A 27,761-nucleotide genomic window follows, 5' to 3' on the forward strand; every position below is an offset into this window, starting at 1 on the left:
CACCACTGCATCCCACGCTTGGTGATGTATGGCTTAGATGCAGCTGCTCGGCCATGGAAACCCATTCCACAAAGCTCTCTGCGTACTGTACGTGGGCTAATTGGAAGGTCACATGACGTTTGGAGCTCTGCAGAAAGTCTTTGCACTATGCACTTCAGCATCCGCCGACCCCTCTCAGCCACTTGGTGGCTGAGTTGCTGTTGTTCCTTAACTCTTCACTTTTCTCATAATAAAGTTGACTTTGGAATATTTAGGAGTGAGGAAATTTCACGACCGGATTTGTTTCACAGGTTGCATCCTATGACAGTTCCACGCTGGATATCACTGAGAGAGGCCCATTTTTTTCACAAATGTTTGTAGAAACAGTCTCCATGCCTAAGTGCTTGATTGTATACACCGGGCACCTGATTCTCATCATTTGGATGGGTGGCTAAATACGTTTGGCAATATAATGTATCTTACGTAGTACTGTCAAAATTGAAATAATTGTTAAAAAAAACTCCGCTAAATGTAAAAAAATATATTTTTACTCACAATTTGTAGCACACTTTCAATGGCGTATAGCCATTAATTCGAGTTGAAGTGGCAGGCAAAACATTTCACCGACAGCTAGCTAGTTTCAAGGGATCGTATCTGGTTTCTCTTTAAATATCCTTCTTGAAAATGGCCTTGCAAATATATATTTGCCACCTATTCAACGTTTTGCTCTCCTTCTTTGTGGATTTAAAAAGTGAGGACCGCTGATTTCTCCGCTGGCCGGGTATGGCACCGGTGCCACTTCCTGCTTTCGTAAATCACAAGTTGTGATTGGATGCTCGCTTGGGAGTGAAAGGTGAGTATCCAATCACAGTCCCGTTTAACGTAAGGCGACCACAGTCAGTAACTCGTGGTCTGATTGGCTATCGCGACTGTCTATCAACTGAATGGCCTCTGTTTGTTTACACTGCACAGCCGCCGCCAATGTTGGGTCAGAAGGTCCTCCGGCAGATTTTTATACAGCGCTGGCGACAAGCTGGCCGAATTCTGATTGGATGAAAGCTCCAATGTAAAAACAGGCAATACTGGAGCCTAATGTAACATGAAGAGAATATGATGAATACATTTATATATTTATGGAAATTAGATTAAAAATAAAATTAACTTTATTTATTTATGATCATGATATATATTAGGCCAGCAGAGAAGGCCTTGCCAGCCCTTTTTACAGGGAACAATTATTTGTTCTCCACGCAGGAATCCCCCAAATTTATATTAATGACGGATGAAATGGATAATTGAACATTTAACATCACTTTTACCTACGGTCCGTAATATCATCAAAAGGTTCAGAGAATCTGGAGAAATCACTGCACGTAAGCGATGATATTACGGACCTTCGATCCCTCAGGCGGTACTGGATCAGAAAGCTACATCAGTGTGTAAAGGATATCACCACATGGGCTCAGGAACACTTCAGAAAACCACTGTCAGTAACTACAGTTTGTCGCTACATCTGTAAGTGCAAGTTAGAACTCTATTATGCAAAGCGAAAGCCATTTATCAACAACACCCAGAAACGCCGCCGGGTTCGCTGGACCCAAGCTCATCTAAGATGGACTGATGAAAAGTGGAAAAATGTTCTGTGGTCTGACGAGTCCACATTTCAAATTGTTTTTGGAAACTGTGTATGAAAGAGGAAAAGAACCATCCGGATTGTTCTAGGCGCAAAGTTCAAAAGCCAGCAACTGTGATGGTATGCGGGTGTATTAGTGCCCAAGGCATGGGTAACTTACACATCTGTGAAGGCACCATTAATTCTGAAAGGTACATACAGCTTTTGGAGCAATATGTTGCCATCCAAGCAACGTTATCATGGACGCCCCTGCTTATTTCAGCAAGACAATGCCAAGCCACGTGTTACAACAGCGTGGCTTCATAGTAAAAGAGTGCAGGTACTAGACTGGCCTTCCTGTAGTCCAGACCTGTCTCCCATTGAAAATGTGTGGCGCATTAAAAAGCGTAAAATACACTACCGTTCAAAAGTTTGGGGTCACATTGAAATGTCCTTATTTTTGAAGGAAAAGCACTGTACTTTTTAATGAAGATAACTTTAAACTAGTCTTAACTTTCAAGAAATACACTCTATACATTGCTAATGTGGTAAATGACTATTCTAGTTGCAAATGTCTGGTTTTTGGTGCAATATCTACATAGGCGTTTAGAGGCCCATTTCCAGCAACTATCACTCCAGTGTTCTAATGGTACAATGTGTTTGCTCATTGGCTCAGAAGGCTAATTGATGATTAGAAAACCCTTGTGCAATCATGTTCACACATCTGAAAACAGTTTAGCTCGTTACAGAAGCTACAAAACTGACCTTCCTTTGAGCAGATTGAGTTTCTGGAGCATCACATTTGTGGGGTCAATTAAACGCTCAAAATGGCCAGAAAAAGTGAACTTTCATCTGATACTCGACAGTCTATTCTTGTTCTTAGAAATGAAGGCTATTCCACAACATTGTTTGGGTGACCCCAAACTTTTGAACGGTAGTGTACGTCAATGGAGACACCGTTGAACAACTTAAGCTGTACGTCAAGCAAGAATGGGAAATAATTCCATCTGAAAAGCTTCAAAAATGTGTCTCCTCAGTTCTCAAACGTTTACTGAGTGTTGTTAAAAGGAAAGGTCATGTAACACGGTGGTAAAAATACCCCTGTGACAACTTTTTTGCAATGTGTTGCTGCCATTAAATTCTAACTTAAAGGCCTACTGAAACCCACTACTACCGACCACGCAGTCTGATAGTTTATATATCAATGATGAAATCTTAACATTATAACACATGCCAATACGGCCGGGTTAACTTATAAAGTGACATTTTAAATTTGCCGCTAAACTTCCGGTTCGAAACGCCTCTGAGGATGACGTATGCGCGTGACGTAGCCCGGGGAACACGGGTATGCCTTCCACATTGAAGCCAATACGAAAAAGCTCTGTTTTCAATTCATAATTCCACAGTATTCTGGACATCTGTGTTCGTGAATCTGTTGCAATCATGTTCATTGCATTATGGAGAAAGAAGCTGAGCAAGCAAAGAAGAAAGTTGTCGGTGCGAAATGGACGTATTTTTCGAACGTAGTCAGCAACAACAGTACACAGCCGGCGCTTCTTTGTTTACATTCCCGAAAGATGCAGTCAAGATGGAAGAACTCGGATAACAGAGACTCTAACCAGGAGGACTTTTGACTTCGATACACAGACGCCTGTAGAGAACTGGGACAACACAGACTCTTACCAGGATTACTTTGATTTGGATGACAAAGACGCAGACGTGCTACTGTGAGTATGCAGCTTTGGCTTCTAAACATTTGATCGCTTGACCGTATGTGCGCAACTTTTTTTTGCGTATGTACGTAACTTTTTTAAAATATATGAGCTTTATGAACCTTGGGTTAGGTGAACGGTCTTTTGGGCTGAGTGATTGTGTGTGTTGATCAGGTGTTTGAATTGTATTGGCGTGTTCTATGGAGCTAGGAGCTAGCATAGGAGCTAGGAGCTAGCATAACAAACACGCAGGTGTTTTTATGCAGGATTAATTTGTGGCATATTAAATATAAGCCTAGTTGTGTTGTGGCTAATAGAGTATATATATGTCTTGTGTTTATTTACTGTTGTAGTCATTCCCAGCTGAATATCAGGTACCGTGAGTATGCAGCCTTGGCTGCTAAACATTTGATAGCTTGACCGTATGTGCGCGTCACGTACGTAACTTTTTTTTAAATATATAAGCTTTATGAACCTTGGGTTAGGTGAACGGTCTTTTGGGCTGAGTGATTGTGTGTGTTGATCAGGTGTTTGAATTGTATTGGCGTGTTCTATGGAGCTAGGAGCTAGCAGAGGAGCTAGGAGCTAGCAAAACAAACACGTAGGTGTTTTTATGCAGGATTAATTTGTGGCATATTAAATATAAGCCTGGTTGTGTTGTGGCTAATAGAGTATATATATGTCTTGTGTTTATTTGCTGTTGTAGTCATTCCCAGCTGAATATCAGGTCACCCCCGGCTCTCACAGCATCTTCCCTATCTGAATAGCTTCCACTCCCCACTAGTCCTTCACTTGCACTTTACTCATCCACAAATCTTTCATCCTCGCTCAAATTAATGGGGAAATTGTCGCTTTCTCGGTCCGAATCTCTCTCACTTCATGCGGCCATCATTGTAAACAATAGGGAACTTTGCATATATGTTCAACTGACTACGTCACGCTACTTCCGGTAGGGGCAAGCCTTTTTTTTATCAGATACCAAAAGTTGCAATCTTTATCGTCGTTGTTCTATACTAAATCCTTTCAGCAAAAATATGGCAATATCGCGAAATGATCAAGTATGACACATAGAATAGATCTGCTATCCCCGTTTAAATAAAAAAAATTCATTTCAGTAGGCCTTTAATGATTATTTGCAAAAAAAAAATAAAAATTCTCAGTTCGAACATGAATTATCTTGTTTTTGTGGTCTATTCAATTGAATAGAGGTTAAAAAGGATTTGCGAATCATTGTTTTATCATTTTATTTACAAATTACATAACGTGCCAACTTCACTGGTTTTGGTTTTTGTATATTTCTGCACATTTATGTGATTAAAGTTGTCACCAATATTCCAAAAATGCAAATGAGGACTAAATGTATTCATCCCGGTTGATAATAATGGGCCTCTGTGGGCTCCTAAGGTTGACCTATTGAACCCTACAGATACAGAATGTGATGACTTGATTGCTTTTCTCTTCATATGCAGAAAATATCCAATATTCAAAAATGATTAAAGACGGCAAGGCGTTTACGTTCAGGGATATTAATATATGTTTTCCGTTTCTATTATACATTTTAACGAACTATTTCATAGCCTTTCCCAATGCAGGCATATCTAATGACCAATGTTCTAAATCCATCGTTGATTTGAATACTTCCAATATATGATTGTTAAACTTTTCACACCAAAATATTTAGCTGTGCAAGTACTAACGTTTCAAAACTTAGCTTTGAATATATGCCTTTGTACATGACATTGGTCTGTGGTGTAAAAAGTGATGAAACATGAATATGTAAGCAGAGGAAAATGTTATGAGAATTAAATACCAGAAAATCTGCTGTTTTTCAGTTGGTACTATTATTACCACTAGATGGAGCCCAAGTACCGCCAGTGGTTCTCGCACCACAGTTTGGGAAGAGATCCAAATTGTGCTAGATAGAAGTAACTGAGATCTTTCAGAATGGGGAAAATATCCTGGAGAATAGTTTGACAGGATTGTGATAATAATTTACAACATTAATAAAAATATGAAACATATTTCTACCACTAGTTACTGTCTTTAGCCAGTGTGAGTTCTTAAGATGAAAAAAGTACATGGTTACAAGCGGATTTTTTTTCTTCATCTGTTGGGTCAAGGTATATTTTTTATTTTTATTGTCAATCTCAAATAAACATGAACACATTGAATTTTTCGATATGAATGCAATCGCAATGAATATATTGTGTGTGGATCATTGTCTCTATATGTATTCACAATAACACCAGCAACAACAATACTTTCAAGATGTATGCAGAAAATAGGTCCAGCCATCCATTTCTTACACTGCTTGTTCTTATAAGGGTCACAAGTAAGTTGGAGCCTAATACCCCCCCCCCCCAAAAAAAAATAACTACTAAAAAAAGTATATATATATATATATATATATATATATATATATATATATATATATATATATATATATATATATATATACAGTGCCCTCCAAAAGTATTGGAACAGTGAGTCCAATTTGTTTATTTTTGTTGTAGACTGAAAACATTTGCGTTTGACATCAAAAGATGAATATAGGACAAGAGATCAACATTTCAGCTTTTATTTCCAGGTATTTACATCTGGATCTGATACACAACTTAGAAGATAGCACATTTTGTTTGAAACTACCCATTTTTCATCAGAGCAAAAGTATTGGAACATGTGACTGACAGGTGTGTTTTGTTGCCCAGATGTCTCCCAATTACATTGATTATTCAAACAATAAATAGCACTGAATGTCTGAGCGCAGTTTCAGATTGGATAGGAGAGGTTTTGCCTGTGCAGACTGCATTTAGAGGTAGAACCAACATGAAAACCAGAGAGCTGTCAATGGGTGAAAAATAAGCAATTGTGAATGTGAGAGGAGATGGACAATCAATCAGAGCCATTGCACAAACATTGGCCATAACCAGTACAACCATTTGGAATGTCCTGAAGAAGAAAAAACCCCCTGGTGTACTAAGCAACAGACGTCGAACAGGTAGACCAAGGAAAATATCAGCAGTTGATGACAGAAACATTGTGAGAGCTATAAAGAAAGACCCTAACACAACCGTTAGTGACATCAGCAACAACCTCCGGAGGGCAGGAGTGAAGGTATCCCAATCTACTGTTCGCAGAAGACTTCATGAACAGAAGTACAGAGGCTACACCAGAAGATGCAAACCACTCATTAGCAAGAAGAATAGGAAGGCCAGGCTGGAATTTGCCAAAAGGTACAGAGATGAGCCTCAAAAATTCTGGGAAAAAGTTTTATGGACTGATGAGACAAAGATGAACTTCTTCCAAAGTGATGGAAAGGCGAAAGTTTGGAGAAAGAAAGGATCTGCTCATGATCCCAAACATACAAGCTCATCTGTGAAACACGGCGGAGGTAATGTCATGGCTTGGGCTTGCATGGCTTCTTCTGGGACGGGCTCTTTCATCTTCATTGATGATGTAACACATGATGGCAGCAGCAAAATTAACTCAGAAGTCTACAGAAACATTTTGTCTGCTAATTTAAAGAAAGATGCAACCAAACTGATTGGGAGATCCTTTGTCATGCTGCAAGATAGTGACCCAAAACACACTGCCAAAACAACAAAGGAGTTCATCGTGGGCAAGAAGTGGAAGGTTTTGGACTGACCAAGTCAGTCTCCAGACTTAAACCCAATAGAGCATGCATTTTCCCTGCTGAAGAGGAGACTGAAGGGAGTAACCCCCCAAAACAAACAACTGAAAGAGGCTGCAGTGAAAGCCTGGAAAAGCATCACAAAAGAAGAATGCAACAGTTTGGTGATGTCAATGGCTCACGGGCTTGATGCACTTATTGAAAGCAAAGGATTTGCAACTAAATATTAAGTCTTATTCACTTTAATCTATTTTAAGTTTATATGTTCCAATACTTTTGCTCACCTAAAAATGTTGTGTTCCATTACAATTAATGCTATCTTCTAAGTTGTGTATCAGATCCAGATGCAAATACCTGGAAATAAAAGCTGAAATGTTGATCTATTGTCTCATATTCATCTTTTGATGCTAAACCCAAATGTTTTTAGTCTACAACAAAAATAAAGGAATTGGCCTCACTGTTCCAATACTTTTGGAGGGCACTGTATATATATATATATATATATATATATATATATATATATATATATGTTTGTATGTGTTTATACACATACATTTACACACACACATATATGTGTTTGTATGCTTATACATATATGCGTATACATACACGTGTGTATGTATATATATACACACACACATATATATATATATATATATATATATATATATATATATATATATATATATATATATATATATATATATATATATATATATATATATATATATTAGAGATGTCCCGATCCAGGTTTTTGCACTTCCGATCCGATACCAATATTGTTTTTGCCCTTCCGATCCGATACTGATACTGACTGATACCGATACTGACCGATACTAGCCTATCCGAGCATGTATTAAAGTTTAAAGTTATTTAGCCTACTTAGTTGTCAGAATCATGTTGAAAAGGGTTTTAACACTCTTGATAACAACTAGCCAGCTGAATTAGGGGAGTTTGAATAATACACAATGGTTGGTAACAAGAAACTGACCTGTTTATTCAAGGATAAACACAAAATAGACAAAATGATACATGACAAACAGAAATGGCATCATTGAACTAGGGCTGGGCGATATGGCCTTTTTTTAATATTGCGATATGTTAAGGCCATATTGCGATACACGATATATATCTCGATATTTTGCCTTAGCCTTGAATGAACACTTGATGCATATAATCACAGCAGCAGGGCCGGCCCGTGGCATAGGACGTATAGGCAAATGCTAAGGGCGCCGTCCATCAGGGGGCGCCACGCCAGTGCCACAAATGTTGGAGAAAAAAAAAAAAAAGTTGGTACTATTATTTCTAAATACAAAAAATAATCCCACGTTAATTAAAATGCAAAGTAAAGCCTATTTAATAGAAATATTATTTGTTACAACATTACGACCCCCCCCCCCCCGCACGGCGCGCCCCCTCCCTTCCCGTATCATGACTCTTACCACATCAAAAAATCAACACAAGATGTCAAAACGGCCAAAACTGTCAGGTGCCCAGGGAAGAAAAAATAGAAAAGAAGAGGAGGAGAAACGAGAAAAAGACAGAGGTAGCAGGTAGGTAACGTTAGCCTACCTGAAATTATTTGTCTGTTACAGAATGTGATATTAACCTGGCTTTTTAGCATTAAGCTAATGTTACATGATTCGGCAATTGCTAATCAATAAATAGCTAGTTCTGTTTTAACGTTGGGTTAATATTGTGGAGGGGGCTAAATTGTTATGGAAAATAATAATGTAACGTTAGGTAATTACAGTACTCCCACCTTACATTCCTCAGGGACATTTGTATTAGATCTTTTAAGCAGGTGTTTTTTGTTTACATTGTTATTGCCTTCTGGTTAGCTAATGTTTGCCCTGCAGGTAATAGTCACTTTTCCACCCCTTTATATATTAGGTATAGTTGTAAGCCTAGTTGTTAAAGTGCACATCAATAATGTTAATTAAGCAATATCACACGAGAGAGAATGCTGTTTTTTAATTTGAGCACTGCTGTGATTCGGTTAAAGATAATCATAACATAACATTCTCATATAATATGTTAATTTGCTTTCTTTAAGTAAAAAAAAAGGTCAAAGACAAAGCTATTCGGTTTCTTGTGATATACACTTCACTGCCGATGTGGGGGGGCGGGGGGGGGGGGGGGGCACCTAAAATCTTGCCTAGGGCGCCAGATTGGTTAGGGCCAGGCCTGCACAGCAGTATGATGATTCTATGTGTTTTGATTGATTGATTTAGACTTTTATTAGTAGGTTGCACAGTGAAGTACATATTCCGTACAATTGACCACTAAATGGTAACACCCGAATGAGTTTTTCAACTTGTTTAAGTCGGGGTCCACTTAAATTGATTCATGATACAGATATATACTATCAGATACATACTATCATCATAATACAGTCATCACACAATATAATCACATTGAATTATTTACATTATTTAAAATCCGGGGTGTGGATTGGGCGCCGGATGTAAGTGTCAAAAAGACAGCCAAAAGAGTTTGATATGAGAATAAATCTAAAGTTAAAATATAGGGTAGAAATGCACCCATTTGCAGGAAATGTAGTCTTGATTTTCAAAATTTTCTTTCAAGGCTTGCATGTCTACATTAAAACATACTTCTTCATACTGCATTAATATATGCTACTTTTAAACTTTCATGCATAGAAGGAAATCCCAACTAAAAAAATCACTAATTTTTTCATACGGTGTCGATGTGGAAATGTTTGCCTCGGCATTTTGATGGTGTGGGCGTGTGGCACCGAATGGAGATAAGCGTCTCGACAGACGTTACAATATTTGAACAATGATGACAAAAACTGTTTTCTCTGTCGTGTCCGTGTGTCGAAAATTGTTATGCGCTTCTTTTTTTATTTGATTTTGTGCGTGGCATATAATTGCTATGCGCAGAGGACGCTTGAGCAGTGCGCAATTGCACAGGCGCGCACCTTAGAGGGAACGTTGCTCGCACGGCTGCGCTAGCATCACAGCTAACGTTAGCCATGCTGCTACCTCTCTGTTCGGGAGGGCGTATACGTATGTGACGTATGACGTGACAGTATGTGACGTGTGCAAGAAGGTGCGCTTGCTGTCTGGGAGAGGGAGACACAGAAAAGAGTGAGAAGAGCCTGTCGTGTAATGCCAGCAGCTAAAAGAAACTGCGTGAGAATCCACAGACCTGTGGATGTGTTGAAGGTGTGTTGGAAAATGCGGAACGGAAATTAGGAAGCAGCAGAAAAGTGGAATGTATTATTTAAATCGGTGCGTTGGAAAACTCGGACCAGAGTTTTTTTTTTAAAACTGGATCTGGATCGGCATTTTCCCATGCCTTGCCAATACGCATTTTTTGGCAAATATCGGCGGCCGATCCGATCCAAATATTGGATCGGGACATCCCTAATATATATATATATACATTCATACATATATATACACACATACACACACATTTTTAGTATAGTTATGTACACACGCAGGCACACATTCTTGTATTTGATACCTTCTTGAGACCTCCAAAAATGCCTTCCTCTTTAGGACCACCCTTTCTAGATATATAAAGATGTGTATTTACAACATTAATAATATATACATACTATGCAAATGTAATAAAGTTAAGATTTTAGGTCCTTTTTTTTTGGAATTTGTTTTTAATCTTCATTCAAGTTATTACAGTAAATCTCTATATACATATTTTATTTTTTTAAATTAATTTTGGCCAAAGGGGGCGCATTTCAATTTCTTACACACACTCGTTATTACATCTGTTGGCCAGAGGGGGAGCACTTCAAATGTTTACACACACAAATTATATTTATATAGCGCTTTTCTCTAGTGACTCAAAGCGCTTTACATAGTGAAACCCAATATCTAAGTTACATTTAAACCAGTGCGGGTGGAACTGGGAGCAGGTGGGTAAAGTGTCTTGCCCAAGGACACAACGGCAGTGACTAGGATGGCGGAAGCGGGGATCGAACCTGGAACCCTCAAGTTGCTGGCACGGCCACTCTACCAACTGAGCTATACCGCCCCCACACTTGTTATTTCATATGTTGACCAGAGGGGGAGCACCTTTAAAACCGACACACAGTCAATTTGAAAAACCACCCTCATTTTGATAGATTTCACCACCAGGGGTGCAAATGAGACATTCTCTATTAGATGCAATGGTTTTCCGTATCGGGACCAGGATTTCTGTCCCAACTTGTTCACCGGTCCTCATATGGACGATGGTACTTTTCCTTGTTGATGTCTCAAGAAGGGTAGAAATACAAGAACACACACACACACACACACACACACACACACACACACACACACACACACACCTGTATTTACGCATTAATCATGAACACTTTTAGATTACCGTAATTTCCGGACTATAAGCCGCTACTTTTTCCCCCCATTCTGGTCCCTGCGGCTTATACAAGGGTGCGGCTTATTTACGGCCTGTTCTTCTCCGACACCAACGAAGAGGATTTCGGTGGTTTTAGTACGCAAGGAGGAAGACGATGACACAATGATTAAAGCCTGACTTTTCATATACCGGTAGGCTGGTTATTTTGATAACGTACAGGCGAGCACTTTGTATTACTTTGCACTGTTGTATTATTTGTACTCTGCACGAATGCTGTTCGCCATGTCAATGATGTGAAAGTTTGATTGAATGATTGAAAGATTTATTGTTAATAAATGGGACGCTTTGCGTTCCCAAACAGTCATCTGTGTCCCGACAATCGCCTCCGTGGTAGCAGGAACCCCTATATACTACGGTAATTACACATCAAAACCCTGCGGCTTATAGTCGGGTGCGGCTTATATATGGAGCAATCTGTATTTTCCCCTAAATTTAGCTGGTGCGGCTTATAGTCAGGTGCGGCTTATAGTCCGGAAATTACGGTAATCATAAAATCTATTTTGACCCTACAAGCTCTTTTACCTTAACTACTGGTCAGTGATCAGCAGTGTTGGGTTAGTTACTGAAAACCAGTAACTAGTTACAATTACTAGTTACTTTATTTCAAAAGTAACTCAGTTACTAACTCAGTTACTTACACCAAAAAGTAATGCGTTACTGTGAAAAGTAACTATTTAGTTACTTCTTTTTTCCCCCTTTTTTTTTAAGGCTCCCATTAATGCCCTTTTAGCCTTCATTTCAGTACTGTTATTGCACTGGAGAATAATACAATCTGTTGATCAACTTGACATGCATTTGCATCACTGAACTCAGAAAGCAATGTGCTCTACATACAACACACAAAGACAAAGATATGTTTCAAAAGGCCAATTTATTTCAGGCCAGAAAAAATTGACAAAACTATTTTAAATAGCTGCAACATAATGGCACTTTAACTTTAACTCTAAGTAGATAGGATCTTTGATCCAAGACACAACTTACATTTAACTAAAATGTTATTTTCTTTGTGCTCGACAAAAGAAAAGTATTGAGAATGTCTCCATGTTAAAAAACTCGACTTCTGGCTTCACCATAATGTCTTGATAGTTGTTATGAGAGTAGCGTATGTGTGTGTGTGTGTGTGTGGCCCTTTAAGATATGACAGCATGAGAGGTGAGTGACGTCAGTGAGTGAGTGGGCGAGAGAGGTGAGGGAGCGGCGACAGTGAGTGATAGGGATGGGCGCTACCACACTTTTAGGATTCGATACGATACCGATACTTTTTCTTGCATTTTCATCGATACCGAAACCGATACCGATACCATTAATTTCTTATTGGCAATTTTTGTCATTCAAAAATATTATTACTATTGTTATTATTTAAGACAAATCACAAGACAAATACAGACCATTTATACCACATTTATTATGGTCAATATATAATAAAAGTAAAATTAAAATAAATAACATAAATATTAAAAATAAATTAAATATTATATATAATAATAATTATATATTATATATAATAATAACTAGATATTAGGGCTTTCCAATTAACTGTCAAATCCGAATCGCAAGAAGCTGCAGTTATTTTTTAAAGTTTGTAATATAATTGGCAATTAATGAAATATGAAATAGGCTAATGTTTTCGAAATGTAAGAAATCATGTTACAGATTAAAACCAAAATCACATTAAATCATATTTTTCAAGATTTTCTTGGAAAAAAATAAAACTTTAATGCAAAGATGAAGAATCTCCAAATTGTATCTCTTTCTTATCTTGTTTTAAATACTCAAGCAATTTTCAACTAACAGTAAATTCCCCTGTGTGGAAATTATTCGAATTTAGGATAATCATTTAAACAAAAATATTCAGTAAACATTACTACAAAACAATGCCTGTTTAAGTCAACAATTGGACAACACTGGATATGCCTGGCTGCATCGCTGTCGGCTGGCTGTGTTTGTGTTGCACGTTGACGACGCTCATTCGCTGTCTCCTGTCACGTGACTGAGCCAGCTCTATACTCTGCCAGGTACAGGGGTGTCCCAGCACATAGTAAGTTAAGTAAGTCATCAAAAACATCTGAAAGTGATGCTTGCACCCCCGACGCGCCGTTTTTTGGTTTATATCGATACTTTTTTCAGAAAAGTAATGCCAAATGAGTAGCGTGTGAGTATCGATATATCGATACCACAGGATCGATATATCGATACCACAGGATCGATACGCACATCTCTAGTGAGTGCGTGCAGGTGCTCTAGCTTGCTGGATGGCTGCGTCCAATAAAGTCACAAAGTTGCAACAAACCGCCGGGCTCCTCATTCACCCTCAGCTGTAAAGACCCTCTTCCGGGTAAAGTGAAGGTTGTTAGACCCGAAGTACGGCTCTGGAGGAGCGGGAAGGCGTGCTTTCTGTGGGTGGGGGAAAGCACGCCTCTTCTTTTCCACCGGAGCGCTCCAATAAAACACACTCAGATCTTCAGTTTCTAGCCGATACTACATAAAAATAACGTAAAATAACGCAGTAACGCATCATGCAGTAACGGTAACTGAGTTACTGTATATAAAAAAATAACGCGTTAGATAACTAGTTACCGCCGAAACTAACGGCGTTACAGTAACGCGTTACTTAGTAACAACACTGGTGATCAGATCAACACTACTGTACATCAGTAAGAAACAATGTGAGGAAACTTCGAGTGATGTGCTCTCTGGCAAATTTCACTCCGAAATACAGCCTGAAAGAAGTTGAGATAAAACCGTAACCAAGTTTTGTGCAAATAAATGACGTGTTCAAGTAAAATGTTCAAAAATGTTATTGGATGACAATTCTTACAATATATATATATTTTTTTTTTCTCAAGCAAATTTTTATCATGCAAGCAAGTAATCACCTGTGATTAACCATGATTAACATACATTCCAAAATGTGATTAATCTGATTTTACTGTAAAAATAGCAGTGCTAACATTTTTCAATCTCAGTAACGCACTGTAACAACAAAAACGTGTCAATTTTACAGGGAAAAAAAACCTGGCAGCTCAGTCGCCAGAATTTTACCGTCAAAAAATAACAGTGCACCCGTTTTTCAATTTACAGTAATCCACTGTAAAAACAACAACCGGAGATTTTATGGTAAAATTACGGCAACTCGGCTAACAATGTATTAAAGTAACAGTAAAGTGGAAAAGCAAATTGACTTTATATGCTTAATTGTGTTTCATTGTATCCATTAAACCAGTGGTCCCCAACCTTTTTGTAGCTGCGGACCGGTCAACGCTTGAAAATGTGTCCCACGGACTGGGGGGGGGGGGGGGGTTATTTTTATTTTGTATTTTTAATATTTTTTTTGTCATAAAGAAATACAATCGTGTGTGCTTACGAACTGTATCCCTGCAGACTGTATTGATCTATATTGATATATAATGTATATATTGTGTTTTTTATGTTGATTTAATAAAAATTAAAAATAGTACAATTTTTTTTTTTTTTTTAATTTCTTGTGCGGGCGCCCGGTACCAATCGGTTCACAGACCGGTACCGGGCCGCAGCCCTGTGGTTGGGGACCACTGCATTAAACCATATCCAATCGTATTTACAATACGTAAAGTCTGTGAACATACCGTCTAAACCAGTGACGTGCAGTCAGGGGAGGCATGGAAAGAAAAAAAATGTAAAGAGAAAAAAAAAAAATGTAATTGTTATATGTATCAAGTGATTATACTATAAAGTTATTTTTCATTTAACTTCACCGGTTTTAGATTATTTTTATTCAAAATCGCTGAGTTTTCACATTTGCCGTTCAAATACTGGGAAGAGACTTGCGGTGAGTCACCAGCCAGTTGAGCCTCACCATGGATTGCGCAATGACTCGGCTAACTGCTGGCCTGCTGTGCAGTGAGACCGTATTGCTATATGAATTATATTATACATTTCCATAGTTTAGTTAGCTGAGGCATATAATGAACAGTGTATTTTGTCAACAACTGTATGTGTGTAACGTATTTCTTGTGCTGAGCAATCATAAAACGGCTGCAAAAGACGCACTGTGTGAGGCTCGCAGTAATCCCGCCTCCTGGTGGTAGAGGACGGTAGTGATCCCAGAGATCATTCTTGCGACTACTCGGCTGCAGAAGAAGTGACAACAAGCAGCAACAGTTAGCAGCGATCATTTATTTTTTCCTCTTGCATGGACTATTAACATGGAGGATTACATATCTAAAATAAAACCGTTTTCTAAACTGGACTTTCAATCGAAGCAGGGGGTAACAATTAAAGGATCATATCCATCGAGACAGAGAGACTTTTAAAACTGAAGAAAGCTAAGGAAGACTTCTATAAGCAAGTTATTGATGCTTTTGTTCATAAAGAGCTGCGCATGGACTTCATTTATAAGTAAAGGTAAGACCATAATAAAGTTTGTTTTTTATTAAATGTGCTTTTTTGTGTGCTACAGTTTGTATGTGTAAAGTTAAAGTTAAGTTAATGTACCAATGATTGTCACACACACACTAGGTGTGGTGAAATGTGTCCTCTGCATTTGACCTATCCCCTTGCTCACCCCCTGGGAGGTGAGGGGAGCAGTGGGCAGCAGCGGCGCCGTGCCCGGGAATCATCACAATGGTGATTTAACCCCCAATTCCAACCCTTGATGCTGAGTGCCAAGCAGGGAAGAATGCCGGTATGAGCTTTTAAACATAACCCGCTAACTGCTGCCAATCAATTGATGAATAAGATACTCTTTAGGGTTCATATGTTTGTAAATCTGACTGTGATGAAGTCAGTGCCTCACCAGCCATGAACCTCACCGCACGTCACTGGTATAAACATCACAAAATGCCACAAATTCTTTTGACCATTTTGAATATTACGCTCTGAACGTCTTCGCTAATTTCTGCAGACTGACGTCACTGTACTAACACTTCTGCACTCTGACCATATTATTAGATCAGTCATACTGGAAATACGCAAAAATTAGACAGATGTTCATCATTCACAATCCTTACATAAGACATGGAAACATGCTTCTTCTTTTTTTGATGCATTCTAAGTTTTAAATACATATATAAATACATAAAAAGTCTGCTAACAATGTAGTCAATGGGGGCTCTCTATTTCGCCCACAAAACCCTCTAAATAACCATCCAAAACCCAACAACACTCTTTATACATATTGTGACTTGAATATTAACCAAATATTAGCGATGTTATTATAAGCGCTTACGCAGACAAACTATTTTTAGCGACACAATGATACAGACAGCAAAGTAGCCCTCTGCTGCTTTACTGTGAGCTTGCTGCGATGTCCTGCTGCTCTCTCATCATCGCATCTCAGCTCATCAAAGTTATTCTAGATTATAAATCATGCCTTTCATCTGGATATTAGGAGGGTTTAGCCATGAACACCGAAGTTGTTTATCTGTGACATTCAATGTATACCCGAAGATGGAGACAAACACACACAACCGAAAACAGTGTCTGCAGGGAGACTTTTCCTTGTTAACCCTTCATGTGGATCAATTAATTATTCATCTAAACAAGAAGATATGGACATCCTATCAGTTGTCATTGCGATGAGAGCTGACATTGTACAGTAAGTTATCATTGTATTATGTCCGTAATTTGTATTTAGCACTTAGCAATGACGCTTAGTGTTTCACTAATGTTAGATCTGTTTAACAGAGCTTCTAAAACTTTTAGATCATCCTCTTCGTATTCAGGCTAAAAAATACAAGGTTCTGGATCATCATTTTTCCCAAAGTAATCATTGTTGGCTCTCACAGAGTCTGCATGATTCACATTGTTGTTGGTGGGGAAGGGATCTGTAGTTCCGATCTCTACGTGATCACATGACTGGCATCCTCATTATCGGCTCAAAATGGTTCGGGTATCACCGTTAGATTGACACTATTTTGATGTTTATTTTATACCAATAAACATCTGTTCAGTATTTTAACATAAAAGTGTTTGATTGTGAGGCATTAAAAGCCACAAAATGCAACGGATCCATCAGACCCACAAACGCTGGCTGAGTAACAACAATATGAACGTTGCACAGAAAATTTCTGTACCATTTTCTACATCCCACAGGGATTCTTCTTTTGTATTTCTGCACCTGCGGTTCCCACACAAGGTTGCAACATTGTCAACACTGTCTGCTCTCATTTTCTCATTTGACCCTCTAATGTTCTGTGTACCTACACTCTGTCCTCCTCCTGTGTGTGTGTGTGTGTGTGTGTATGTGTTTTTTCCACGCTTCTATTAGAGCGGACATCTTATATGTAATATAAATGTGTAGGGGGGTGTATGGTGTGTGGTCATTAAATATGTATTCTGATATATGTTCCTCACAGAAAATGAGCCAAAGTCAGTGAGTGTCAGTTTGAAAAATGTATTAATTGTATCATTTTTCTTTTAGTAAAAAATGAAAATGGATCCACAGACCCGAAACACCACACAAGGGTTAAACCATAACCAACCATGCATCACTATAGCTCTTGTCTCTAAGTACTGTCACGACCTGTCACATCACGCTGTGACTTATTTTGAGTTTTTTTAGGGGTTTTCCTGTGTGTAGCGTTTTAGTTCTCGTCTTGCGCTCCTATTTTAGTGGCTTTTCCTGTTTGGTTGGTATTTTCTTGTAGCGGTTTCATGTCTTCTTTGAGCGCTATTCCCCGCACCTGCTTTGTGTTAGCAATCAAGACTTTTTCAGTTGTGCGGACGCTATCCTTCCTGTATATGGTCTTTGTTGATTGTCGTGTCATGTTCGGATGTACTTTGTGGACGCCGTCTGCTCCACACGCTGTAAGTCTTTGCTGTCGTCCAGCATTCTGTTTTTGTTTACTTTGCAGCCAGTTAAGTTTTAGTTTCGTTCTGCATAGCCTTCCTGCAGCTTCAATGCCTTTTCTTAGCGGCACTAGCCTTTTGTTGATTTTTGGTTTAAGCAATAGGTACCTTTTTACCTGCACACTGCCTCATGCTGTCGCCTACATATTGTTATCACAACAAACCATGTTCCCGACATCTACAAAGCAACTAGCTACCTGCTGCCACCTACTGATATGGAAAAATATTACATTGTTACTCTGCCGAGCTCAACGGCACAGTATTTGCGGATAATAATTACTAGTTTGTAAAAAATATTTTTAACCAAATCTTACACGTAATGTTGTACAGTGTACCGGTACTAGTATAGTATCGCGGTACTAATTAATCAAAAACAGTACTATACTCTGTTTGAAAAGCACCGGTTCACCATATTTTCTTTTTTACAGGCATGACAGCGCGTCGTCGTCGCGTCATTGCTGGTTTTACGAGCAGATGAGCATGTTCGGCAGCGCACAATCACGGAGTACTTACAAGCAGACAATGTGTGTAGACAGAAAAGGGAGAATGGACGCATTTTGGCCTAAAAACTAACAATAAAGGTGAAGCTATAACACTGAAACGCCCTCAGGAAGAGGTGCTTTTTGACATGGCTAGCTAGCTAGCAGCTAACGTCCATCCGCAATCAGCAGTGTTTTAGCTACTTCTCAATCACTAATCCTCGCCTCCATGGCGACAAATAAAGTACGTTTCTTACAAGTATCATCCCTGCAGGACGAGGAATAGCTAAACATGCTTCACTACACACCGTAGGAGGATACAATAGCTCACCGGCGTCAGCGCTAACAAAAGCTAGCGCTCTTCAATGTAAAAAAATATCAATCAATCAAAGTTTACTTATATAGCCCTAAATCACGAGTGTCTCAAAGGGCTGCACAAGCCACAACGACATCCTAAAAATAATCAGATCCCACAACAGGGCAAGAAAAATGTCAACCCAATGGGATGACAATGAGAAACCTTGGAGGGGACCGCAGATACCATGGGTGGCTCTACACCTGACATCCGCTGTAATGATACCAAGTACAAGAGCGTATCTCGTCGGTACTACTATGAGTACATCAATATTTTTTTATTGTCACAAAATCTTTTTTCTTTTAAATTCACATTATATTCATAAACTCAAGAAATACGTCCTGGACACATGCAAACTTAAATTATGACCAATGTATGATCCTGTAACTACTTGGTATCGGATCGATACCCAAATATGTAGTATCATCCAAAACTAATGTAAAGTATCAAACAACAGAAGAATAAGTGTTTATTACATTTTAACAGAAGTGTAGATAGAACATGTTAAAACAGAAAATAAGCAGATATTAACAGTAAATGAACAAGTGGATTAATAATCAATTTTTACAGTTTGTCCCTCGTAATGTTGACAAAAAAATAGAATGATAAATGACACAATATGTTACTGCATAAGTCAGCAGACTTTCTTTGTTTACTTACTACTAAAATACAAGTTATCAAATATGTTCACTATTTTACTTAAAGGCCTACTGAAATGAAATGTTCTTATTTAAACGGGGATAGCAGGTCCATTCTATGTGTCATACTTGATTATTTCGCGATATCGCCATATTTTTGCTGAAAGGATTTAGTAGAGAACATTGACGATAAAGTTCACAACTTTTGGTCGCTGATAATAAAAGCCTTGCCTGTACCGGAAGTAGCGTGACGTCACAGGCTGAAGAGCTCCTCACATCTGCACATTGTTTACAATCATTCCCACCAGCAGCGAGAGCGATTCGGACCGAGAAGGCGACGATTACCCCATTCAAGATTCGTGGATGAGGAAAGTGAGAGTGAAGGATTAGAGTGCAGTGCAGGACGCCTGGATGTATCTTTTTTCGCTCTGACCGTAACTTAGGTACAAGCTGGCTCATTAGATTCCACACTTTCTCCTTTTTCTATTGTGGATCACGGATTTGTATTTCAAACCACCTCGGATACTATATCCTCTTGAAAATGAGAGTCGAGCACGTGAAATGGACATTCACAGTGACTTTTAGCTCCACGACAATACATCGGCGAAACACTTTAGCTACGGAGCTAACGTGATAGCATCGTGCTTAACTGCAGATAGAAACAGAAGAAATAAGCCCCTGACTGGAAGGATAGACAGAAGATCAACAATACTACTATTACTTCTACTATCAGGAGACCCTGGACCTGTAAATACACGGTTAATGCTGTCCCGCCTGGCGAAGCCTAGCAATGCTGTTGCTAACGACGCCATTGAAGCTAACTTAGCTACGGGACCTCGACAGAGCTATGCTAAAAACATTAGCTCTCCACCTACGCCAGCCCTCATCTGCTCATCACCACCCGTGCTCATCTGCGTTCCAGCGATCGACGGCGCGACGGAGGACTTCACCACGATAATCGGTGCGGTCGACGGCCCAGAGATGGAGGAAGTCAACCCAGACACCGGTGAGGACAGCGGCGCGGCGGCGGACGGCGTTGTGGCTTTCGTAAAGCTCATACAGCACATATATTTCCCCAAAGTTACGTACGTGACATGCACATAGCGGCACGCATGGACGGGCAAGCAATCAAATGATTGGAAGCCAAAGCTATACTGACGGTAGCGCGTCTGCTATCCAACTCAAAGTCCTCCTGGTTGTGTTGCTGTAGCCGGCCGCTAATACACCGATCCCACCAACAGCTTTCTTCTTTGCAGTCTTCATTGTTCATTAAACAAATTGCAAAAGATTCACCAACACAGATGTCCAGAATACTGTGGAATTTTGCGATGAAAACAGACGACTTAAAATGGCCACCGTGCTGTTCCAAAATGTCTGCTACAATCCGTGACGTCACGCGCAAACGTCATCATACCGAGACGTTTTGAGCCGGATATTTCCCGGGAAATTTAAAATTGCACTTTATAAGTTAACCCGGCCGTATTGGCATGTGTTGCAATGTTAAGATTTCATCATTGATGTATAAACTATCAGACTGCGTGGTCGGTAGTAGTGGGTTTCGGTAAGCCTTTAAGGACAAAACTGCAATAAGAAACATATGTTTAATGTACCGTGATATTTGTTACTATACCAAGTTGTTGTTGTTGTTATACGAGTCATACCAAAGACTGTGAAAATGGGACCCATTACCTCCCTGCTTGGCACTCAGCATCAAGGGTTGGAATTGGGGGTTAAATCACCAAAAATGATTCCCGGGCGCGGCCACCGCTGATGCTCACTGCTCCCCTCACCTCCCAGGGGGTGATCAAGGGTGATGGGTCAAATGCAGATAATATTTTCGCCACACCTAGTGTGTTTGTGTGACAATCATTGGTACTTTAACTTTTAAAACAAAGGCAATAATGCCATTTTTTTTTGTGGTCCCCTTTATTTAGAACCGGTACCAAAATATCGGTATTGAGACAACCCTACTAAAAGGTATTCCAAAGCATTTTGACTCACACAGGACACCAGTAATGTCATTATCTGCTAACACTATTGCTAAATGTATTCCAGCGGTGTATTAAATGTGCATATTTATAACAGAATGATGAAGTCAAAATGTGCGTGCATTCAACAAAATATTCTGCCGATTGTTCCGCTCTACCACGTGTACAGTATAAATGTATGTATACCCCACCAGTATCCCCCGTTGAATAATAAAGCATGTTCCTTCATGAGGACATCATCATATCGTGAATTATCAAGAGAGGGTGCTGTTGCGCCACACAAAACTCCCGACACACAAGCAGCTCACATCATGAGAATTAACTCTCCAGAACAGGTGAAGTAAACTGACAATGTGACATTAAAGAAAAGCCCAGGACGAATACTTGAGCTGATAACCCTGCGGAATTTATGAAGACGTGACGATGGCAGCAAATGAACATCTTGCCCGGTTTTTAAAAGGAGAAGACCGGAAAGATGATTTGTCAGGTTTTAAAAGGGATTGCGGGAACACAGATGAACAAAATGTGTGTAATTGCGTGACAAAAAGCAGACGGATCGTTCTATTTTAGAGTTCTGTTGCCGTCCTCTTTTGTCTCCGTTTATTTGTTTTGCGTGACAGTGAGCTGGGGGAGATGAAGGGTGGACGTGACAAAGAGGCGACGAGACCAAATGAATCGCGAGCCGTTTCATATTAATAGCCGGTCTTGTGAGGTTGTCTATTAATAAGGCATATCTTTTAACTTTAAATCGTTGTTATATAACGTGTGTTGAGAACTAGCCAGGTGGTTGATAGTGGCATATTAGCAGAAAGTGTGTTCTATCTACTGAAATCCTGAATTCAAGGGCAATCAACATTTTATTTGAAGGAATTTGCTTTTGTGAGCAAGTGTTTTGGCCCACCCAACAAAGAAATATTGTTTTTCATGAGCTGTGTACTAGTACTCCTTTCAGATTACGCATTTATTTCCCACAAAAACATTCACATGTTGCACAATGAAATGTAAGCATGGGATCATATGTACATTCCTGTAACTTTCCCTTTGTAATATATATTTTTATTAGTATTTATTTAACATAATAACAGTATTTCATGATTAATATTTATAAATTCACATCAACATTTTATTTGAAGGAATTTGCTTTTGTGAGCTAGTGTTTTGGTCGACTTACAACGACAATAACAAAACAATATTGTTTTTTATGAACTGTGTACTAATACCCCTTTCAGAGGTCATCGCATTAAGTTCCCATTAAAACATTCACATGTTGCACAATGAGATGTAAGCAGGGGATCATATGTATATTCCTGTAACTTTCCGTTTGTAAAATATATATTTGTATTAGTATTTATTTAACATAACAGCATTTCATGATTAATATTTATAAATTCACATCAACATTTTATTTGAAGTAATTTGCTTTTGTGAGCTAGTGTTTTGGCCCACTTACAAAGACAATAACAAATAAATATTATTTTTCATCAGCTGTGTACTAGTACCCCTTTCAGATATCGCATTGAGTTCCCATTAAAACATTCACATGTTGCACAATGAGATGTAAGCATGGGATCATATGTATATTACTGTAACTTTCCGTTTGTAAAATATATATTTTTATTAGTATTTATTTAACATAACAGCATTTCATGATTAATATTTATAAATTCACATCAACAATTTATTTGAAGGAATTTGCTTTTGTGAGCTAGTGTTTTGACCCACTTACAATGACAATAACAAAAAATATTGTTTTTCATGAGCTGTGTACTAGTACCCCTTTCAGATATCGCATTTAGTCCCCATGAAAACAGGGGTCTCAAACACGCGGCCAATTGCGGCCCGCGAGACGTTATTTTGCGGCCCCCACCTTAACATAAAAGTTTAATGTTAGTGCGGCCCGCGAGTTGTAAATGAATGGCACTGGACAAGCGTTGTGTGCGGAGCTGAAGGAATCTACCAATCATGGTGCAGTATAAGGCTCTCGACAATATCAAGGGCGTGCCATGATGGCACTGCCTTTAGTGTCCTCTAGAATCTGTCACCGCACTGTCTTTTTCTCCATACAAACAGCATGCCGGCCCAGACACATGTTGTATGAGGCTTCTGCAGGCACACACTAGTGACTGCAAGACATACTTGAGGAACAGCCATACATGTCACACTGAGGGTGGTCGTATCAAAACTTTAACACTGTTACAAATATGTGCCACGCTGTGAACCCACACCAAATAAGAATGACAAACACATTTCGGGAGAACATCAGCACCTAAACACAACATAAACACAACAGAACCCAGAATCCTTTGCGGCCCTAACTCTTCCGGGCTACAAAAACACCCCCGCTACCCCCAACCCCACCCACCTCAACCCCCCCCCACACACACCTCAACACCCCCCCCCCCCCCCATCTCCCGAATTCGGAGGTCATGCATTGACTTCACTTGCGTGATGCAAGCAGAGAAACATTTTGCCGCTTTTCCACGACACCCGCACACGCACTTCCTCCCTCCCTCCAAGCCTCCCTCGCTCGCCAGCCTGCTCGCTCCCGCCCTTGTTGTAAACAGTCCGGGCGGGGAACACGAGCGGTCCGGTAGCTTCCAAAGCACTCCGCCGAAGGACCGAGCGACAATACGAAATTGTGGTGCACTGAACCCCAGCGCTGATACTCCGACAGAGAGTCGCTGGGCAAATCAGATGTGTAACACGTTAGTGGTGATGTTAGCCCGTTCGGGGCTAATTGTGCTACCGTAACTGTAAACTCAACGGCGAGCCGCCCACCCCCCTCCCGTTGGCTCCAGACAGAGACGATTTTTGATGCAATATTTCTTTCTTGAGCACAGGGGCACCCCGACATGTCTTATTTCATTTCATATATAGTTATCTCCTTCATTGATGTGCATCTTTGATCGATAGAAAATTATACCTCAATTATTCAATTAAAAAAGTTATTTAATAAGAAGCCAAAAAGTGCAAAAAAAATAATGTTCGTGTTGGAGGAGTTGTGAATGACTGCTGGGCCACAACATTAGGTACACCTGCAGACTGCAGCACGGATTTCATATTTCAGTCATTCACAACTCCTCCAACACGAACATTATTCTTTTTGCACTTTTTGGCTTCTTATTAAATACTTTTTTTAAATAGATTCAATCTTGCACGCTCCTCTCTGAGCTGCCACCTTACCGTGGTAGAGGAGTTTGCGTGTCCCAATGATCCTAAGAGCTATGTTGTCCGGGGGCTTTATGCCCCCTGGTAGGGTCTCCCAAGACAAACTGGTCCTAGGTGAGGGATCAGACAAAGAGCAGCTCGAAGACCTCAATGAGAAATAAAAACTATGGACCCAGATTTCCCTCGCCCAGACGCGGGTCACCGGGACCCCCCTCTGGAGCCAGGCACGGAGGTGGGGCACCATGGCGAGCGCCTGGTGGCCGGGCCTGTCCCGATGGGGCCCGGCCGGGCACAGCCCGAAGAGGCAACGTGGGTTCCCCCTCCAATGGGCTCACCTGCCATAGCAGGGGTCATAGAGGTCGGGTGCGATGTGAGCTGGGCGGAAGCCGAAGGCAGGGAACTTGGCGGTCCGATCCTCGGCTACAGAAGCAAGCTCTTGGGACGTGGAACGTCACCTCGCTGGGGGGGAAGGAGCCTGAGCTAGTGCGCGAGGTGGAGAAGTTCCGACTAGACATAGTCGGACTCACTTCGACGCACAGCAAGGGCTCTGGAACCAGTTCTCTCGAGAGGGGCTGGACTCTCTTCTACTCTGGCGTTGCCGGCAGTGAGAGGCGACTGGCTAGGGTGGCAATTCTTGTTGCCCCCCGGCTCAGAGCCTGCATGTTGGAGTTCAACCCGGTGGACGAGAGGGTAGCTTCCCTCCGCCTTCGGGTGGGGGAACGGGTCCTGACTGTGGTTTGCGCTTACGCGCCAAACCGCAGCTAAGAGTACCCACCCTTTTTGGATTCACTCGAGGGAGTACTTGAGAGTGCTCCCCGGGTGATTCCCTCGTTCTACTGGGGGACTTCAACGCTCATGTTGGCAGCGACAGTGAAACCTGGAGAGGCGTGATTGGGAAGAATGGCTGCCCGGATCTGAACCCGGGCGGTGTTTTGTTATTGGACTTTTGTGCCTGTCACAGATTGTCCATAACGAACACCATGTTCAAACATAAAGGTGTCCATATGTGCACTTGGCACCAGGACACCCTAGGCCGCAGTTCCATGATCGACTTTGTAGTTGTGTCGTCGGATTTGCGGCCTCATGTTTTGGACACTCGGGTGAAGAGAGGGGCGGAGCTTTCTACCGATCACCACCTGGTGGTGAGTTGGCTGCGATGGTGGGGGAGGATGCCGGACAGACCTGGCAGGCCCAAACGCATTGTGAGGGTTTGCTGGGTACGTCTGGCAGAGTCTCCTGTCAGAGAGAGTTTCAATTCCCACCTCCGGAAGAGCTTTAATCATGTCACGAGGGAGGTGCTGGACATTGAGTCCGAATGGACCATGTTCCGCGCCTCTATTGTCGAGGCGGCTGATTGGAGATGTGGCCGCAAGGTAGTTGGTACCTGTCGTGGCGGTAAACCTAGAACCCGTTGGTGGACACCGGCGGTGAGGGATGCCGTCAAGCTGAAGAAGGAGTCCTATCGGGTTCTTTTGGCTCATAGGACTCCTGAGGCAGCGGACAGGTACCGACAGGCCAAGCGGTGTGCGGCTTCGGCGGTCGCGGAGGCAAAAACTCGGACATGGGAGGAGTTCGGGGAAGCCATGGAAAACGACTTCCGGACGGCTTCGAAGCGATTCTGGACCACCATCCGCCGCCTCAGGAAGGGGAAGCAGTGCACTATCAACACCGTGTACGGTAAGGAAGGTGTTCTGCTGACCTCGACTGCGGATGTTGTGGATCGGTGGAGGGAATACTTCAAAGACCTCCTCAATCCCACCAACACGTCTTCCTATGAGGAAGCAGTGCCTGGGGAATCTGTGGTGGGCTCTCCTTTTTCTGGGGCTGAGGTTGCTGAGGTAGTTAAAAAGCTCCTCGGTGGCAAGGCCCCGGGGGTGGATGAGGACCGCCCGGAGTTCCTTAAGGCTCTGGATGCTGTGGGGCTGTCTTGGTTGACAAGACTCTGCAGCATCGCGTGGACATCGGGGGCGGTACCTCTGGATTGGCAGACCGGGGTGGTGGTTCCTCTCTTTAAGAAGGGGAACCGGAGGGTGTGTTCTAACTATCGTGGGATCACACTCCTCAGCCTTCCCGGTAAGGTCTATTCAGGTGTGCTGGAGAGGAGGCTACGCCGGATAGTTGAACCTCAGATTCAGGAGGAACAGTGTGGTTTTCGTCCTGGTTGTGGAACTGTGGACCAGCTCTATATCTCGGCAGGGTCCTTGAGGGTGCATGGGAGTTTGCCCAACCAGTCTACATGTGTTTTGTGGACTTGGAGAAGGCATTCGACCGTGTCCCTCGGGAAGTCCTGTGGGGAGTGCTCAGAGAGTATGGGGTATCGGACTGTCTGATTGTGGCGGTCCGCTCCCTGTATGATCAGTGCCAGAGTTTGGTCTGCATTGCCGGCAGTAAGTCGGACACGTTTCCAGTGAGGGTTGGACTCCGCCAAGGCTGCCCTTTGTCACCGATTCTGTTCATAACTTTTATGGACAGAATTTCTAGGCGCAGTCAACGCGTTGAGGGGATCTGGTTTGGTGGCTGCAGGATTAGGTCTCTGCTTTTTGCAGATGATGTGGTCCTGATGGCTTCATCTGGCCAGGATCTTCAGCTCTCGCTGGATCGGTTCGCAGCTGAGTGTGAAGCGACTGGGATGAGAATCAGCACCTCCAAGTCCGAATCCATGGTTCTCGCCCGGAAAAGGGTGGAGTGCCGTCTCCGGGTTGCGGAGGAGACCCTGCCCCAAGTGGAGGAGTTCAAGTACCTCGGAGTCTTGTTCACGAGTGAGGGAAGAGTGGATCGTGAGATCGACAGGCGGATCGGTGCGGCGTCTTCAGTAATGCGGACGCTGTATCGATCCGTTGTGGTGAAGAAGGAGCTGAGCCGGAAGGCAAAGCTCTCAATTTACCGGTCGATCTACGTTCCCATCCTCACCTATGGTCATGAGCTTTGGGTTATGACCGAAAGGACAAGATCACGGGTACA

At 41.3% G+C, this 27,761-nt stretch overlaps 1 long non-coding RNA gene across 4 annotated transcripts in view; it reads right to left on the minus strand.

Annotated features, from left to right (window-relative positions):
* LOC133648368 (uncharacterized) overlaps window positions 1-27,761 on the minus strand; it is a 326,771-nt gene that overhangs the window by 253,593 nt on the left and 45,417 nt on the right. The window lies entirely within an intron of this gene.

Source organism: Entelurus aequoreus, linkage group LG04 (assembly GCF_033978785.1).
Source record: "Entelurus aequoreus isolate RoL-2023_Sb linkage group LG04, RoL_Eaeq_v1.1, whole genome shotgun sequence".
In the NCBI taxonomy this organism is placed as follows: domain Eukaryota; kingdom Metazoa; phylum Chordata; class Actinopteri; order Syngnathiformes; family Syngnathidae; genus Entelurus; species Entelurus aequoreus.